Below are 18,401 nucleotides of genomic sequence, written 5' to 3' on the forward strand. Positions count from 1 at the left end.
TCCGGGACCCCCCCTGTTGTTTTGCTGGATTTACGCCACTGTAAGTGTGGACCATTGCGGTGACAAACCAGCAGAAACGGGGATTTTGTGTATTTCCTTTCAGCTGGTTTGTCACCGCAATGGTCCACACTTCATCATCATCATCATCATGATGATGATGAAGTGTGGACCATTGCGGTGACAAACCAGCTGAAAGGAAATACACAAAATCCCCGTTTCACAACACACAAACGCGTTCTCGGTGTGATGAGTCGCTACAGTATTATGTTGCAGTGACGCAGTATCAAATATAGCTCAAATTCCCGAAATTTTGGCTAACAGCGGCCAAAATATCAGGCGCGTAGCAGACGCTCGCCGCCTTGACGCGGCCAACGCGGCTTCCGCCGCGGAGAACGGCCACGGGTCCGCGGCGCGGTAGTTCACGGCAAAAGGCCCTCGCTCCTCCCATGTATTCGCGCGGTGCTTTGGATATGCCCAAGGATGCCCACCTTAGCGCCATTTGAGAATCGCAAATTGTAGCGCCGCCAGTTGGCGAATGAATCAACCAGTAATGAACATTTGTTTTGCGTTGCCCAAGAGTCAGAGACCGGTGGCGACCAGATCACAGGCTTGATGAAGCGAACTGTTTACGTTTCGTACGTTTACTTTATGTAGTGGAAGCTGCGGTCAGATATGGCATTTTATGCAGTGGATGTTCTGATCATCGTCAGTGAAGATTGCAGTGTTCTTTGTGATGGATAGGTGGCGGCATGGTTTGCGAACACCGCAGGTTTGTGTACGAGCATGTCCGGGTTCCGGAGCAGAGTTTTGCAGCTGGTGCGATCTCAGTACGGTCCCTAGAATCTCAGAACGTCTTCGGATGTTGGCGTTCATTCTCAAAGATGGTCAAAATAATGTTAGCGAGCAGCGCTGGCGACCGTAGGCGTTCTAACGCACCTTGAAAGACACGACTCCTCGCTTCTGACTGACTGCATTGCCAAGGTTCGTACTTCGCTTGCCTTCTCATGCAGCATACTCTATCGTCGCTTGGTGAGTGCGACACATGTGCGTGTAGATGGTTAGGAAACACGTTTAGTTCCACAAACCACGAAGGCGCAATGTCGAGCAAAGTGAACCGGCGCGTTCAAGCGCACTCCACGTGGTGCAGCACACGAGTACACGAAGAACATCGTCCCACCTTGAAGTAAGCTCATCGGTGCGGTCAGCTGGTGTCGAAATACGTGGTTAAGAGCGTTGATTCGAAGTCACTGGAAATGCAGGCACAGGTACGTAGTTGTGCCGAAGTAGAGACCGAATATTGTAGCACAATTAGAAGACGATGATGCTTTGGCACCTGGCGGGGCTCCGTGAATGCAGTTCTCACATATGCGTAGACAACACCGGTTTGATTGCGCCATTCAATCATGAAGTGTGTGTGTGTGTGGCAGCAGATCAAGCAAACAGTCAGTGTCTTGCGACTGGAGCTTCGATCGTCGGAAACATTGTGCGCATATCATTGCAGGTGGACGTAGCAGCTATGTTGGAATGGTGTGCAAAAATTTGTACGACTCGCCAACAATTAAGTCCAATGTAGTGCAGCTCCTATGAGAATCTGATACCGAAATCTTTTAAGGGACATCATAGTGGGCAGTGTATGCACTGTGATTGACGCTATGCTCATGCCTATGGGAATGCCTGTCTTGACAGAGTCCTCACGTGTGGCTTGTGGTCCATAGGCAGAACACTGTCGGCGTGTGTCCGGCTCGTGTGAGCACTTCTGACATCATATTTCCATTTTATGATACCAGGGCTTGACGTTCTGTAAGCACATTCAGGTTGCGCCAGTGTTGTGCAACCCACTGTACCTGCTGATTGTGCTCCAAGCCAACTCTGTTCCTCTGAACATAGCTGGTTCACCCACCGCTACATCCCTTACAAAGTTTAGTGTGGCACACTCTTTGTGTGCCACACTAAACGTCATGGAAACGAGTGGCGTTGGCTAACACTGCCAGGTTTAAATGCACAGATATAACCAATAAAGTGGACGAGAGGATGACAGCTGCTGTAGCTCAATCGGTACAGCATTGGACGCATCTTCCAAAGGTGGTAGGTTAGGTTGCTGTCAGTGGCAAGTTGCATTTTCGTCCCCTTTAATTTCTTTACATTTATATCGTAATTAACACATTACAGTTAAAGACTACAAATACGGCCCTACACTTTCTTTGGCTCCATTCATTCTAACAGCGCGACAAACACGGATGAAGAAGAGCAGGTGACTCACGGCAGAGAGCTACCTTTTAGCTGAAGTTCTCTTGAAGAAAACAAGAAGAATTCAGCAGATTCCACATACTGTGGGAATTGATGGAACGCAAAGCATGTGTGGTGTAATTTTTTACATTGAGTGAGATGTTACGAAATGATGCTAAAGATAGGCACAAAGGGTATATGCACACCCCTGTTCAAGAGTCGCACATGTGTTATATAAACAGTTGTTTGCAGTTGCTTAATGATACCAACGGCAACATAGGTACTACCAACACCAGATGCGGTAAGCAGATATGTAGTGCTTATACTTGTCCGTTATGTTGGAGAATGCGCGCACCTTTCATGAACCCGTGTGCATATGTGGAAGGGGTTCTTGAGAGTTCTCCGGCGGTGAGTGCAATGTCTTTCTTATTGTGGTTGATGTGTGCCTCACCGATTCCGCTGCTTGTCTGTGTGTGTCCGGTGTCAAGCGGCCGGTGAAGTGAGATGTGGCCTACGATGAAGTTGCTCATCGCTGTGTTCTTATATGTGCCCACGTCGCCGCACCTACAATGAAGCTGCTTGCTGTGGATGACACATTGGAATCCCGTGATTGCAGGGGTCTCACCGCTCAATGTTTCAGAAAGTGCTAACACACCAATTTCTGTGAGCAGAGCATCTTTTTCAAGGTCGTGCACAGACTACGTTCAGGGGTGAGACTGCTGCGCATGCTGCGCATTTTTGATACGATTCTGTTTTCCTGCACCAAGCTGCTCCAAAAGCATAAAAATCGCGAAAATTGCGCCGAACTGACTGCTCCAAAACAGCCTCAAAAGCAAGAATTTGGTGCTTGACTGCTGACCCGAAGGTCGTGGGATCAAATCCTGGCCTTGGTGGCCGCATTTTTGATGGAGGCGAAAATGCTTGAGGCCCGTGTACTTGGATTTAGGTGCACATTAAAGAACCCCACATGGTCTAAATTTCCGGAGCGCTCCACTACTGTGTCCGTCATAATTAGATCATGGTTTTGGGACGTTTAACCCCAGCAGTTATTATTACAGAACGCGCGTAGCGATGGTAATTCATGCTCGTGAGTGTTCAAACCAATGCAAACGCCGTTAACAGGCACCTCAATGCTTTATTTGTGGCTCATGGCACATCGGTGATCACGTGGCACAGTTTTCATACCCGGTGATTTCCCCCTGCGTATGTCGGTTTTGTAATCAAAACGCACAACAAGCGCTTTGATACACGTAAGTGGCGTCGCTTCGTGCCGGCTGTGAACCGGCTGTTCGTGCCGGTTCCGCTGCTTGTCTGTGTGTGTTCGGTGTCGGGCAGCCGGCGCAGTAGGATGCGGCCTACGTTGAAGCTGCGTGTTCTTATATGTGCCCACGTCGCCACACCTACAATGAAGCCGCTTGCTGTGGACGACTCATTGACATTTCGTGATTGTAGTAGGCTCACCGCTCCATATTTCAGAAAGTGCTAACACGCCACGTTCTGTGAGGAGAGCGTCATTTTCAAGGTCGTGCACGTGTGTGCACAGACTGTACGTTGAGAGCGGCGAGCGTGGTCTGATTGTTGTGGTTGTGGCACCAAATGAAGGTGGTAACCCGGTCCAAGACAATGTCTAGAGGTCTGTTTGCTAGCTAGATCATGCCGTCGACAGACTTTGTCGATAGAGCCGGTGACATGTTGAAACCTGAAGTCACCTGTTTTGTTGGTCAGGTATAGGCCATCGACACTGGTAGTCCAGGAAAGTGCTATGTAGGCCAACTCACCGACACCATCTTGAGGCATCGCAAAAGAGGCATTTTTAGTTTCCTTGGTATGCAGTGCACACACCGGAGCCAGATGACGCGTATAAAATATTTTACTTGGATTTTAAAGTTTTCGTCACACAACATCTGCAAGCCAGCCCCACTGCAGTGGACATTATCACGATGGGTGAACACATTTCCACCGAGTTTGTGAATTCTGCGTCGTGCACGCTGGAAGACAATTTATTCATCGTTGTTTACGTGCAACTGACAGAGCTGCTGCGTCATGAGTTGCTGTCTCCGCGTGACATCAGACTGTGCTTACACGTTATTGCGAAGCCACCCCCTCGATATCGAAAGCGAAAGTGCCTTTTTATGGCAGCGGTACTAAAAATATTTTAAATGCATTCCCAGGCACCATAATACTCTTTTTAGCGTTCTCGACACCAGTGTTTTTATTTAGAGCAATAATCCAAAAATATTTAAAATTCATTCTAAAAAGACAGGGCGTGCAAACACGGACACAAGAAAGAAGTCAGGACACCACAAACGCCGACTAACAACTGAAGAGACGCACAACGGCTGAAAAGAAAGAAGGCACGAAAACTTATCTGCGCATGCCCATGCAACAGGCGAACCTATCAATCCGGCACGCGTGGCGGTCTGCGTGGAAGATAACTGTTAAGGCATTTGATCTCATCTTTATGCAAGTTAATCGACGGTTGGCTCACGCATGCGCTACCACTATTCTCGATATGCCATGCTTCAATCATCAGGCGCGTTTCTTCATCTCTATGCCGGTACAACACTGCGCATTCATCAAATTTTGGCGTGCACTTACAATCTCGACAATGTAAAGATAGATTAGAAGGTGAGCCTCCTGTTAGCGATCTCTTATGTTCCAACAATCTCTGGTTAATGCATCGGCCCGTCTGTCCTACGTAGAAGCGGCCGCAGCTGAAAGGGATCTTATACACCACACTCGTACGGCAATCAGTGAATTTGTTGGTGTGTTTTACGAAACAAATATCGGTCCGCTTCTTGTCTTTTACTCCCTCATTCTTCCTCTGCACAGCGGCACAAATCTTACCTAGCTTATTGGCAGCCATGAAAACAACATTAACGCCGTATCTACTTCCTACTTTCTTTAGCCTGTGAGATACGCGATGAATGTACGGTATACCTACGACACGTTTCTTCCTATCGCTTTCTGCAACCATGCTAGGACTTAATACAATAGACTTCTTTAAACGTTCAGCGACCGTGGCTACTGCATCACGAGGATACCCTACATCTAAAAGACGCGTAACCTGTGCGTTAAAGCTATCACTCATTTTGTGCTCACACGACTTGGTGAGGGCTGACTTAAGGCAAGACATGGCGATGCCATTTTTTACAACCTTCGAGTGCTTCGACGAAAAATTTAACAGCGGTTTCGACGATCTAGGAGAATACTGCCAGCACACGTGGTTCTTCTGGAACGTTAAGGAAATGTCTAGAAATTGTATTCTATTATTCTGAGGCACCTCTTTAGTAAAGCTCAGCCCTCCTCCATTTAATTCAAATTTTTCGCTCACGGAAGTTACCACCTTTTGAAAGTCCTCACCACTACAAAAAATCAAGTAATCGTCCACATAACGAAAAATCTTAATAACCGAATTACCTAAGGCGCCTTCCAAAAGATTGTCAATCTTGCTAAGGTATAACTCACTAAGAACCGGAGCAACTTTAGAACCAATACATATCCCTGACTTCTGCACATAAACGCCTTCCTTCCAACCTACCAGCGTCGACTTTAAATACATGGAAAGGATTTCTAGAAATGCCCCGGTAGAAACACCACATTTTTCGATGAAAACCGTCTGGTGCTCTTGTTCGTTAATACATTCACTAACACCTTTTTAACAAGTCCTCATGCGGCAAAGAATAATACAGGTCTTCAATATCCATACTAAAGGCCTTACAACAGCCGGGGTTCTCCTCTGAGAGGAACTGAACTAGCGCCTGAGAATTACGCATACGAAAAGGGTCTGAAAAACTCAAAGAGGTTAAGCAGTTCTGCAAATAACTAGATACAGCGACTTGCCAGGTGCCTTGCTCTGAAACGATTGCTCGAAACGGAATCTCGTTCTTATGTGTTTTGGCTGAAAAAAAGAATTCTAAAGTAAGTGATTTAGCCTTCTTGACATTACAAGCTATTCTCTCAAGATTATGTCTTAACAAAAGGTCGACAGCATGTTGCCTAACTACCGATGGCTTAAGTTTTACCGTCCTAAAATTCTTTTCTATGGCTGTTAATGCTTTTTCTGAGAACAAACTGTCCGGCATAATTACAAAATACCCTTCCTTATCTGAAACTACTGGCCTGAGTTTCTTCTCGACACAGTAATTAACCAAAGGCCGGATAGGATCAGAACACTTGAGATGCATATTAGAGCCCTTGATGCTAGCAACGCAGTCTGAGATGCAGTGGGAACGCTCTTCTTCAGGAACAAGTCTAGTGATTGTACGCGGTAAACTTAAAACTTCTATTGGTTTCAGGTTCGGCTTAAAACAGTATTTAGGACCTAAGGCTAGGGTTTTGCAGTGACTATCATCTAAGGCAGCTCCTCCTAGGACTAGCAAGTTATTTTGCGGTGAAACATTAGAAATAATCTTCCTCTTACATGGTTGAAGTTCTCGAAGTTTTACCCTCCATATGAACTTCGCATGCTGGTTAGCTACCCTCATCCAGTCGGCGTACATCTGCTTCTGGCGGCGATCGTCACGCGAAGTCGAGCAACGGACCTTTAGGTATTCCTGGTAAAATCTCACTTGACGCTATGATTCCGCGGTCAATATGGCACATATCCTCCTGGCATGTCCGGTAGATGGTTGCAGAAAGCCGCACAAAAGTTGAACTTCAACTGGGCAAACTCTATTCTTAGAAAACCAAGAGAAAGTTCTAGCACGGACCAAGCAAATAGCAATTAAAGAACCAAAGAGGCAGGATTGCTCAGATAAGTAGGGGAACACGGAAAAGGGCTCAGAGTACTAGAAATGAAGCTTAGAATAACAGAGAGCTGAGCTAGTTGGTAAGTATTCATTCTAAAAAGACAGGGCGTGCAAACACGGACACAAGAAAGAAGTCAGGACACCACAAACGCCGACTAACAACTGAAGAGACGCACAACGGCTGAAAAGAAAGAAGGCACGAAAACTTATCTGCGCATGCCCATGCAACAGGCGAACCTATCAATCCGGCACGCGTGGCATTCGTGTCAGTACTTCTTTAATGTGTTGACAGAGACTGTGAATCACCTGTAGCACATACACGCATAGCATGAACTGTCGTATGCAGCTATGTGCCACATGTGACTGAGAGAAAGGATTTCATGACCTACGCAACAGGCATTTTGAGTTATTCATGTCATTACCAGTGAATCGTGTTCACCATACACTGATCCCCTGCTATGCCAATTTTGGTATATTACAAGTTATGGAGACTACCAGGAGAGCACCCAGACAGACGTAGGCGGCTATACTCGGCGACAACTTATCTTGACATTGGAGCGAAGGCTACGGAGGCGGGGCTTCCGCACATCCGTGTTGCTCCGCAAGTAGTATGGCAGCTTGCGTAAAGTGCGTTGGCGGGCTAGTTGGTTGTTCATGCTTAGTTTCTACAGCGTGACTGGACGCGGACGGAGAAGCAACACGCAAACACACACACAGCGCTGACTTTCAACTGGAATGTTTATTTTTCATATGCATGTGACGCTTATATAGACACACGTGAGCAGGTGCACAAAAAACAAGAAACAAAAGCAGGACCCAAACGCGCATGTTCTGCTGCAATCACAACCAGTTGCCACCAACCTAGAGTGACGGATGCAGATATCTCTTTTCCTTATCTGTTAGTGACAAGGATGGCATGCTGACACATGTATCATTCATTTTATCTATTTCATACGCTTCAATAATTTCTCTTGTCAATCGATCTCTTGCTCTGTTGAGAATACTAGTTTTATCAAAAATGGGAAAACAGCCACATCTTTGGCAGTGAATGGCAAGGTGTCCGGAAATAACTTTCGTGACATTGTACTTATGTTTGCGCAACCTTTGATTCACACAACGGCCGGTCTGGCCAATGTACACACGGGAACATGACAGCGGTACGGAATAAATAACGTCTTTTAACGCAGGCAACAAACTTCTCGCTATGTTTAGTGGAACACGAAGCATTTACTTTTTCTCTTTCGGCGTTCACTCGCCTGCAAAGTCCCTGCAGTCGCACGGGCGCGGAAAAAACAACGTCCACACCGGACCTTCTCGCAGTCCTTTTCAGGTTGTGAGATACGGTGTGGATGTAGGGCACTACTGCGAGCTTTTTCCTTCAAGTGTCACTCTGATGCTCACTCGGATTAGACCTGTAGTTTTTGTTCAGGCGCTCCGCCACCGCTGACAGCAGTCTCATGGGGTAACCTGAGTCGCACAGACGCTTGGCCTGGCCCCACAAACTTTCCTCAATCTTATGCTCACAAGACTTGGACAAAGAATTGTGGAAACACGACTGAATAACGGCACATTTGACTAACTTGGAGTGCGCCGATGCAAATGGCAACACCGGCTTGTTACCTCTAGGCTCGTAGCTCCAGCAAACATCTCTTTGACGGCAATACAACCCTATGTCCAAAAATCTTATGAAATTGTCCTTCGGGACTTCATGCGTCAGTAAAAGAGGGGACAACACGTCAGTAAAAATGCTAAGGTTCTAGCGACCCCTGCGTCAAAGTTGTTAGAGTCAAGGCATGAAACAATTAGGTAGTCGTCTACGAATCTGAAGACGCCAACGACGTCCGTACTGGTCAAACGATCGCGAAGGAGCTTGTTGCGGTGAGCCAGAAATAGGTCGCTCAAACAGGGAGCGATAGAAGACCCAATACATATGCCATTTTTTTTGTTTCACAATGTGTTCGTCCCAAGTTGCGTAGGTTGAGTTTACATAAAAGTGAAGGAGCTCTAAAAACTGATCACAGGACAAGCCGGAAGCGTTCTGGGAATTGACACTTCCCAACCTGTCAATGCTATCTGCAACACATGTCATCAATTCCGCCTGGGGAAGTGAATAAAACAAATCTTTAACGTCGATTGAAAAGACGGCTAGGTTCTGGTCCTGCCTAACCTTAAAGAATTCAACAACTTGCTCAGACTTAACTACCAAATAAGGATCGTCAACAGGAAGCATCTTCAAGTGCTTCTGTAAGAACAATGCCAAACACTTCTGCCATGTGTCGTTTTTGGACAAAATCACACGCAGAGGACAGTCACTTTTATGCGTTTTAGCTGTAAAAAATATTTCTAACTGCAACTTTTTGCTATTTCCTAACGATCGAGCTAGGCTTTCGAGATTATATCTTTTGCACAACTTTACTGCCTCATTTCGAAGTTTCCTCAGCGACACGTCGTCATGCGCATTGAACACGGCGGATACAGACTCCGAGGCTTTTGTCAAGTACACGGACTTGGGCATTACCGCGAAGCCACCTTCTTTGTCCGCGGATAACAATGACAGAAAATTATCCTTCATGTACCTAACAGTACTAGCCAACGAAAGTTTTTCACCTGAAGGACTGTGTCCTGAAGTACTGTGTCGACACAGTACTTCAGGTGAAAAACTTTCGTTGGCTAGTACTGTTAGGTACATGAAGGATAATTTTCTCTCATTGTTATCCGCGGACAAAGAAGGTGGCTCGTAGACGACTACCTAATTGTTTCACGCCTTGACTCTAACAACTTTGACGCAGGGGTCGCTAGAACCCTTAGCATTTTTATTGACGTGTTGTCCCCTCTTTTACTGACGCATGAAGTCCCGAAGGACAATTTCATAAGATTTTTGGACATAGGGTTGTATTGTCGTCCAAGAGGTGTTTGCTGGAGCTACGAGCCTAGAGGTAACAAGCCGGTGTTGCCATTTGCATCGGCGCACTCCAAGTTAGTCAAATGTGCCGTGATTCAGTCGTGTTTCCACAATTCTTTGTCCAAGTCTTGTGAGCATAAGATTGAGGAAAGTTTGTGGGGCCAGGCCAAGCGTCTGTGCGACTCAGGTTACCCCATGAGACTGTTGTCAGCGGTGGCGGAGCGCCTGAACAAAAAGTACAGGTCTAATCCGAGTGAGCATCAGAGTGACACTCGAAGGAAAAAGCTCGCAGTAGTGCCCTACATCCACATTGTATCTCACAACCTGAAAAGGATTGCGAGAAGGTCCGGTGTGGACGTTGTTTTTTCCGCGCCCGTGCGACTGCAGGGACTTTGCAGGCGAGTGAACGCCGAAAGAGAAAAAGTAAATGCTTCGTGTTCCACTAAACATAGCGAGAAGTTTGTTGCCTGCGTTAAAGACGTTATTTATTCCGTACCGCTGTCATGTTCCCGTGTGTACATTGGCCAGACCGGCCGTTGTGTGAATCAAAGGTTGCGCGAACATAAGTACAATGTCACGAAAGTTATTTCCGGACACCTTGCCATTCACTGCCAAAGATGTGGCTGTTTTCCCATTTTTGATAAAACTAGTATTCTCAACAGAGCAAGAGATCGATTGACAAGAGAAATTATTGAAGCGTATGAAATAGATAAAATGAATGATACATGTGTCAGCATGCCATCCTTGTCACTAACAGATAAGGAAAAGAGATATCTGGATCCGTCACTCTAGGTTGGTGGCAACTGGTTGTGATTGCAGCAGAACATGCGCGTTTGGGTCCTGCTTTTGTTTCTTGTTTTGTGTGCACCTGCTCGCGTGTGTCTATATAAGCGTCACGTGCATATGAAAAATAAACATTCCAGTTGAAAGTCAGCGCTGTGTGTGTGTTTGCGTGTTCCTTCTCCGTCCGCGTCCAGTCGCGCTGTAGAAACTAGGCAGCTTGCGGCTGATTTCGGTTTTGCTCGCTCGCATCGTTAACACCTTTAGAAAATTATATACACGAAAAATATGCATGGGGGAGACATTTCGATTGCTTAGTGTACATTTTAGTGTCATATTACGAGTATATTTTTCTTCGAGAACTTAAACAGCGCGTTTGCGGCCGCGCACTGAACGACTACGTCATGGACGCCATGTTTACCTTGGAGAACAGGCGTGCTGAAAAGGCGGTGCAGTCTAAGAAATGGAAAGAAAAGGAAGGCATTCTTGTAAAGTGAACAATAGCTGTGTTTTACTTACGACTTCCGGCAACTGTTTGAGGCTCATAATAAATAAAGCAGCATTTATTTCAGCAAGGCCAATGAGAAAATTATCAGTAAGTTTATGTACCATTTCTTCGCGCGGTAGTAGCCATGCCCTTTGGTTCTGTAGCTTTCACAGTGCTGTCAAGAAAAGTTGTCGCCGAGTATAGATAGATAGATATGTAGATAGAAACGGCCAAAGTGCCTGAAATTCGCTAAGAAATGCTTCGCATTTAAAAGCACGAACTCAGCACCTTGGTCTTTTCTAGCTAATCAACTCAAAATACTCTGCACAACTAAGCATTGTCAGTATAGGAGACGTACAGACTCCAGAAGTAAAACGTAGCCCTATTACTAAGCACAGGATAGCAGAAGATCCTTGTCCACTATCTAATGAGGAGGAAGCTTTGTTATCCATTAAAGGGGCCATGACACGGTCACCCAACAAACTAGAACTATAAGTGAAAACTAAAAGTAGAGGGTCTATTACGCCTATACATATATGAAAAGTGGCCCGTAACAGAATATATATCAGTGCAAAACAGGCCCTGGAATTAACCGGCTCTAAAGCCCGCCTACCGCTGGTGACCGCCATTTTTCCATGGCGCGTGTGATGTCATGTGCAGCTAGGACTGGAGCCGTCGCCTTCTACCAAACTTTCAGCCACTGCAAATCGTTCAATTTCAGTGCCGAGCTGAAGAAAGCTAAAATATCTCGATTTCATATGCAGCTGACCATGAAACAAAATTGTTCACCAGAACGCAGACGCTCGCACAGCTAGCTGCTTGTTACGTCATGGCTGAGTGCACCAGTGTTGCCCGGCTTGCAGGTCACTCGCTTGTTTATAGAAATATTCAGTTATGAATTAAGCACTCGGCCAAATGTGCTAAAATTTTGCCAGCTTATTTGTGAATGCACGAGGATTAAACCACATAACACAGATTATGATTGAAAATTGGGTGTCATGGCCCCTTTAAGGCATTGGATGGCTGGCTGACACATTGAGATCCTTTCTTATTTATAACAAATGCCTCCATAATCTCTCGATAGCCATTCAGGGTGTCTGAAGAGCACGCTTGCTTTATAAAAAAATCACGCCATATCCACGGAATGAATGATGATAAGTGGGCGAAGCTCGAGAGGGGGAGGTCATTGGTAAACCGTAACTCTCCCGTGAAAGTTAGCCCATTACATCATTAAGAAAGACGTGAGACTGTGCGTATATTATCCAGAATCAACTTTTATTGTGTTCTTGTTCGTTGTTTCGTTTCTTCGTTTGTTCTTTTCATTTCGTTGTTGTCATGGCGGCTGGATTGCGAGGTCCCTTCATTATGACGGCTTTATGGTCCGTGAAATGAAGCGAGAGAGGTTCTTGTACTGGCTGCAGTGGGAAGTTTGCAAACACTAAGTCTATGCACGTCCCTCGGATCGTGGCAGGTTGCATATGGATACATCTGAGTGCGTATTTGGAAAGCATGTGCTGCACGATCCAGTCATTGGCAATGAGGTCCATGTTGAAGTCCCCAACCAGCACAAACGGACGGTTCTTGTACTTGTTGTCGTAGTCACGTAATGCAGCGTCTATAAACGACTTGACGTCCCCGATGGACAGGTTGGGTGCGAGGTACACGGTCATGACGGCGACTAGCAGACGGCGACTGAATCGGTGGACCGGTGTTTCGACGCGTGGTGGCGATTCCGGGCTCGATTGTCGGCTCCGCGATGGAGTGCAAAGCATGAAGCTTACCCCGCACCTCCACCAGTGTAACGACGTGGGATCGACGAGGACACGGAGCACGACAAACAAACACGCTTTATCGATAAGAGAAAGAATTGCAACGTCTTCTTCGTCCCTGCGCCGGGCCAAGAACACTCGCGCTGCTTCGCTGCCGTCACCACTGGCACATACGCGCGGCATAGGCGGTCACGTACGAGCTAGGAGGGAGCCTAAAAATGAAGGCAGCTTCACACTAGTTAGGAAGTGCCTCTCTGTTTTCTACGTCTTTTTTGTCTCCCTTTATTTATATTTCCTTATTTCATAGAATAACAGAGAGCTGAGCTAGTTGGTAAGTATTCATTCTAAAAAGACAGGGCGTGCAAACACAGACACACGAAAGAAGTGAGGACACCACAAACGCCGACTAACAACTGAAGAAACGCACAACGCGAAAAAGAAAGAAGGCACGAAAACTTATCTGTGCATGCCCATGCAATAGGCGAACCTATCAATCCGGCACGCGTGGTGGTCTACGTGGAAGATAACTGCATGCATCTTTATGTATTTCTTTTATGCACTTTGGGCTTTTCTTTCCCTCTCTCATTCTTTCTGTGCTATGCCTTACCATCACAACTCTCCTCCTCACGCTCGCTTCCCTTTCCCACTGCCTTGCTATAGGCACGCTGCACTCGCCAGGAGCCTCCACCAGCGCCAATACAGCCACTTTCTTGTTAGTATCGGGAGAGCTTCCATGGGCCACCCTCATTATGCCAAGGAAAGCGAAGGCTGTGCACCCCGCCGGACACCGCGCGGCTGCTTACAAAAGCAGTTTTTTTTTTTTTGCCTCTACGTGAGATTTTGTTTTTCTAGAAGGCTGAGTGATCAGCCTTGTTTCCAAAGCTTAGTAAACAATGTTTAGCGCCAGCGATGAACGATTTAGAAGACAGACGCAACACGGCTGCTCATGTTGTGTCATTCTTTCGGGCATCTGTCACTTTTTCATGGCATGCTTCATACAGCAGTTAGCCTTTCCTGATATTTTGAACTCTATGTGCATGATGTTAAAGGTGAAATCATGGATTCTGGCGTCACAATCGAAGGCCGATGAATGAGCAGATGCGCATAAAAACTCCCTTAAAGAACGCCCATGTCTGACTGCAAGTTGGCCCTTTGTAGTTATTGTAATGCGCCACTTGTTTCACTGCTGGTATCATAAGAGCATCTTTGCTGTGCAGTGTGACAGTGAAGTAACGAGCGAGGTCAATAAAAAGAAAAAGCAGCGCCAAGTTGGCAGACTGCTCGCATTTGAGAGACCGTTCCGTGATTCGACGATTTAGTCTCACATGGCTACATCATTTGATTAAGTTCATGTTTGTCATTCGTGAATGTGCATGCACTTATCCTCGGCAATTAGAGAAGTAGCAGGCGCCATAAATGACAGCCTAGGTGGCATCCCAGTTATATGCAAACGAAAATATGTGGCCATGGTCACTGTGTGTTCTTTTTTTTTTTTTCAGTATATGTGTGACAAGTTTGTCCCAGGCTTCGAGCATAACAAACCAAGGAAAAACAAAACGAGTCTTTCGGCAGTATAAATATCCTAAGATATTTCAGGAAGAAACGGCGAGAGACTTTTTAGTCGAGGGGAAGAGCAAACCTTCTCTTTCTACAATTGCTCTGATTGAGTCATGATATTGATGAAAATTAATAAATGTTGACATTCTACCCGAACGAATTACAATCGACGATGACAGAAACACACTATTCTTGGACTTGCACGTCGATCACACCAAGAGAACCTTCAAATGTACGTGCATATTTACCTCCTAAATTCTGCCAAAAGCATTTAAATTTTCCCGAAATGGTTCCACACTGATAAAACTGCAGGTCTGTTCAATTATCGTAAACCACAAAAAGTGCAATGTGAAAGATTATCTTTGAAAAGGAAGCTGGCATCGTTCATAGCTTGCTGCGGTGAAACTCACTGGTGCGTTGTTGAGGTGTGATAATTTATCCACGCCGAGTTGCTGTAAGTGCTCAAAATTATGGACAGAGTAAGCTTTTAAAGGCGGACTAGTTTATGCTTGTTTCAAAGAAGGCATTAACAGCGCAAACATGGTACAGAAAAAGCAGCGCCCGTTCCCGTGTTTTCTTTTCGTTGTCCAATGTTTACGCTGTTAATCTCTTCTCCAAGACATATTACAGCATCTGGCTATGTAAAAGGACTAAAAACCATTCTGAAGCACTACGTTAAGAGTTTCTTCTTCTTTGACAATGGTGTAGAGGTGTGCTAACAGTGCTTAACTGCTGTTGTTAGCAAGGCCAAGCAGGCGCGACTGGTTCCTGCTCTCCCGACGAGAATGCGCCTGCTGCCGCCAGAGGCGCTCACGGTGGCGCGGGGTTAAAAGTGCAACGTGCCTATACTATACTGTACAAGGCTGTGCTCTGCTCGCGTGCCTGGACAGCCGAGTGGTGACGACGCTCGCCTTAAGATCGCTTAGGCATCTGCTTCGGCCAGCGTTTTGTGAGTTGTGTCGCCCGAATGAGGGGGGACGATCCAGCTTGGTCCAGGGCTTGAGCCAAGACCAGGTTATGATATGACGCTGTGGTTTGTATGAAAAGCCCAGGGAAAATCGGCTCTCACATCTTTTTCTGTTAGTCTCCCTCATTTCCTCTCTTCCTGGAAGCAATGGTAGTGTTACCATCCAGTGTTGCGAGTTGATGCCCACATCGCACATTGTGTGCCTTTGTACTTGTGATCTTTGTCAATACATGGCAGCGTGTTGAAAGATACCTTGTTGCAGCCTTATTGGGTACATACTTTAATTGCTTATAGTGGTGGTGTACGACTGGCATCGGGCAGACTTGCGTACAGTGGTGAGCTGTTGTAGCTGTTACCAGGCGTACACGTTTTCTTCAGGCTTCCTTTCTTTTTGATTTACCTGTGAGCACAGAGGCAATTTTTTAGCTCACCTTGCCGAGCGAAGTACCAATGTTCTGGAAATGCCATGTTGTTTGCAGCAAAACGACACCTGTACAAGGGCCTCATGGCCAAGTGCCTCTAGTAAAAAAGATAACCCCTACATACAAAGTGTCCATGATGGCAGCTGGAGAACTCCTCCCTAAACAAAACTTCATGGTCTTCTTCAAAGAGCACACAGATGTGCCTTAAGATCAATGCCTCTGAGAGCGTAGTGGAAGTTGGCTAGTACTCAAAAGGAGGTGTTCAAAAATAAAGCTTAGCCAAATTGATTATCACTCTTGTCAACAGTTTTATCACTTTAGAGATATGACATCTAAATCCTACTCACATTTTGTACCTTCAACTTTCTAAGTGGCTTTTGTTGCTGGAAACTGTAGAGGGCGCAACATAGGCAGCATAAATGACATTCTGAACAACTAATTCTTGTGCATACAGGAAGCAGACTTAGATGAACAAAATAAACTCGGGCAAGCTGGCTGTCAGGTGGTGTGGCCGTTCTTCAAAGCAGCATTGCAGCCAGTGAAGTTGCCGTTAATAGTCACATAGAGGCTGTTGCTATCACCCTCTACATTCCTCGCCACAGATACATTTACATTCCAATTGAGACTTCAGATTTCACTTCTGATCCAGGTTTAGAGTAGATCTTAGACCAGCCACCTCATAGCAGGTGATTTCAACTTGCATAAAGCACTCTCAGGAAGTGAGAAAAAGCTGGCTGCTGAGGGCAAATAAAAGATGTTATTCTTGCTATTGACCAGTGCTGGGCAGCATTGAAGATACATGTATCTTAGATACTCTTTAGGTATCTTGTATCTGTATCACGAGACATCTTGCAAGACATGTATTAGTCTTTGTGTTTACGATACATTCAATAATGTATCGTGTATCTTAAGATCAAAGGTACTGCAATTGCCATACCACTGTGCGAAACAACAATAGTGGGCTGAACTCCGCCTCTCAAGCTGATACTGCTGCCACTAAGCCACCTAAATAAAACTTAAAGGGACCGACAGCTGCCCAAAACATGAAATGACTCCACTGATGGAAAGATTATCCGTCACATTGACTCAAACCAACCCTGTTTTTTTCATAAGAGGTGGATTTATATTTTTTTCTTAATTCAAAGTCGCGAAAAATGACCTGTGGCGCCTCTGGCGGCAAAAACATGAACGATCCGATGAACCCGGCTACGTGACCGTTGATTGCTGCACGCGATCGACGATTTTTTTTTTGTTAGTATTGAAATATTATTCGTTTCTTTATATTAAAAGGTATTACATACAGGCCTGCGTTAGTAGTATACAGTAAAGTGGCGCTGCCTTCGCGTGACGTAATGATCCCATGCTCGTCAGCGCGTCTTGAGCAACTTTTCAGTGTGCTCATGCAACCGTGCACCCAGTTTTCAGGTCACTAAGATTTTGGAGTGACATAGTTTTGCTACCTACACTTCGTCTCAGAAATGACGTGCACTGCTACTCGGCGCGGCCGCGCATATGCGTAGTGACGTTTTCGACGACTTGGCTTGGCTCGTGCATCGAGAGAGTAACGACGCCGGGACAAGCCACCCATGACACAGGCACAGGCAACCTAGGACGCACGCGCACGCAACGCGGTACAAATACAGGGAAGGTATATAATGCCGCATCATCTCATTGTAACAGGTTGATATTTTCAAAAATAGTTGAAAAGCTATAAATAAAGTTGGTTAAGCATAGTTACAGGAACTCCTGTGAAAGCACAACGATAGCTTTCACAAATCGCGAGAGGGGCTGGCGGCATTGCTATCAATTCTCAGCGTTGCTGGAGGAAAGGTGCGTCCGTGTTTAGAGCCTTTCAGATCGAAAAATACTGCTCGTAAAATAATTATGTGCTTTTGGGATTAACTACCGCAGCTACTAACACTGTGAAGAGTGAACTTTCTGTCGCACCGTAAAAAAATGGGTCGAGAAAAATCAGTTGTCGGTCCCTTTAAGACAGTGACATTCTTTTATCTTTCTACTGGAGCACTCCAGCCAGGGCAGGTGATGAGGTTTGCATGTTCCTATTGGTGGCGCAGAGTCACATGGTGGCTCTCACCCCTTCTCGACAAAAACAAGCCAACCTTTTGTTTTCTCTATTCTTTCTTTTTGGTTGTGTGTGGCACTTCCTCTTAGCCGCTGTCCTGTGCTGCGTACGCCAATGTGTGCAGCATCCACCATGCAAATTCTGATGCTGCTATAGTGTTGTTATCGAAGCTTCTCTTGTGTGGTGCTTTGTTATGCCGGCTGAAGAATGCTGAAATGTGATTGCTTTGCTTCTTGTGGATTTCACACAACAGCATTTTGAAGGATCTCATGGATGTAAGTTTGACTTACGTGCAAAGAGGTTGACGTGTATGCAAATGAGATAACAATTTTAGCGCCACCAGCACCGATGATAGACCTAATAGGACAAGCATTTGCCTAACGGAAAAAATTAGTGCAGCTTGAACTAAGTCACGCAAGGCTGTGTCACAGCTAAGCTGGTAGGCACCGTGGTGGTT

At 45.8% G+C, this 18,401-nt stretch overlaps 1 protein-coding gene across 1 annotated transcript in view; it reads left to right on the forward strand.

Moving 5' to 3' along the window:
• Positions 1–823: 823 nt before the first annotated feature.
• Positions 824–18,401, forward strand: part of LOC119372486 (G-protein coupled receptor-associated protein LMBRD2B) — a 329,677-nt gene continuing 312,099 nt past the window's right edge. The window contains exon 1 of the mRNA XM_037642956.2: positions 824–981. The gene's annotated coding sequence lies outside the window, so the exon portion shown is untranslated. The remainder of the gene's footprint in view (positions 982–18,401) is intronic.

Source organism: Rhipicephalus sanguineus, chromosome 10, assembly GCF_013339695.2.
Source record: "Rhipicephalus sanguineus isolate Rsan-2018 chromosome 10, BIME_Rsan_1.4, whole genome shotgun sequence".
NCBI lineage: Eukaryota > Metazoa > Arthropoda > Arachnida > Ixodida > Ixodidae > Rhipicephalus > Rhipicephalus sanguineus.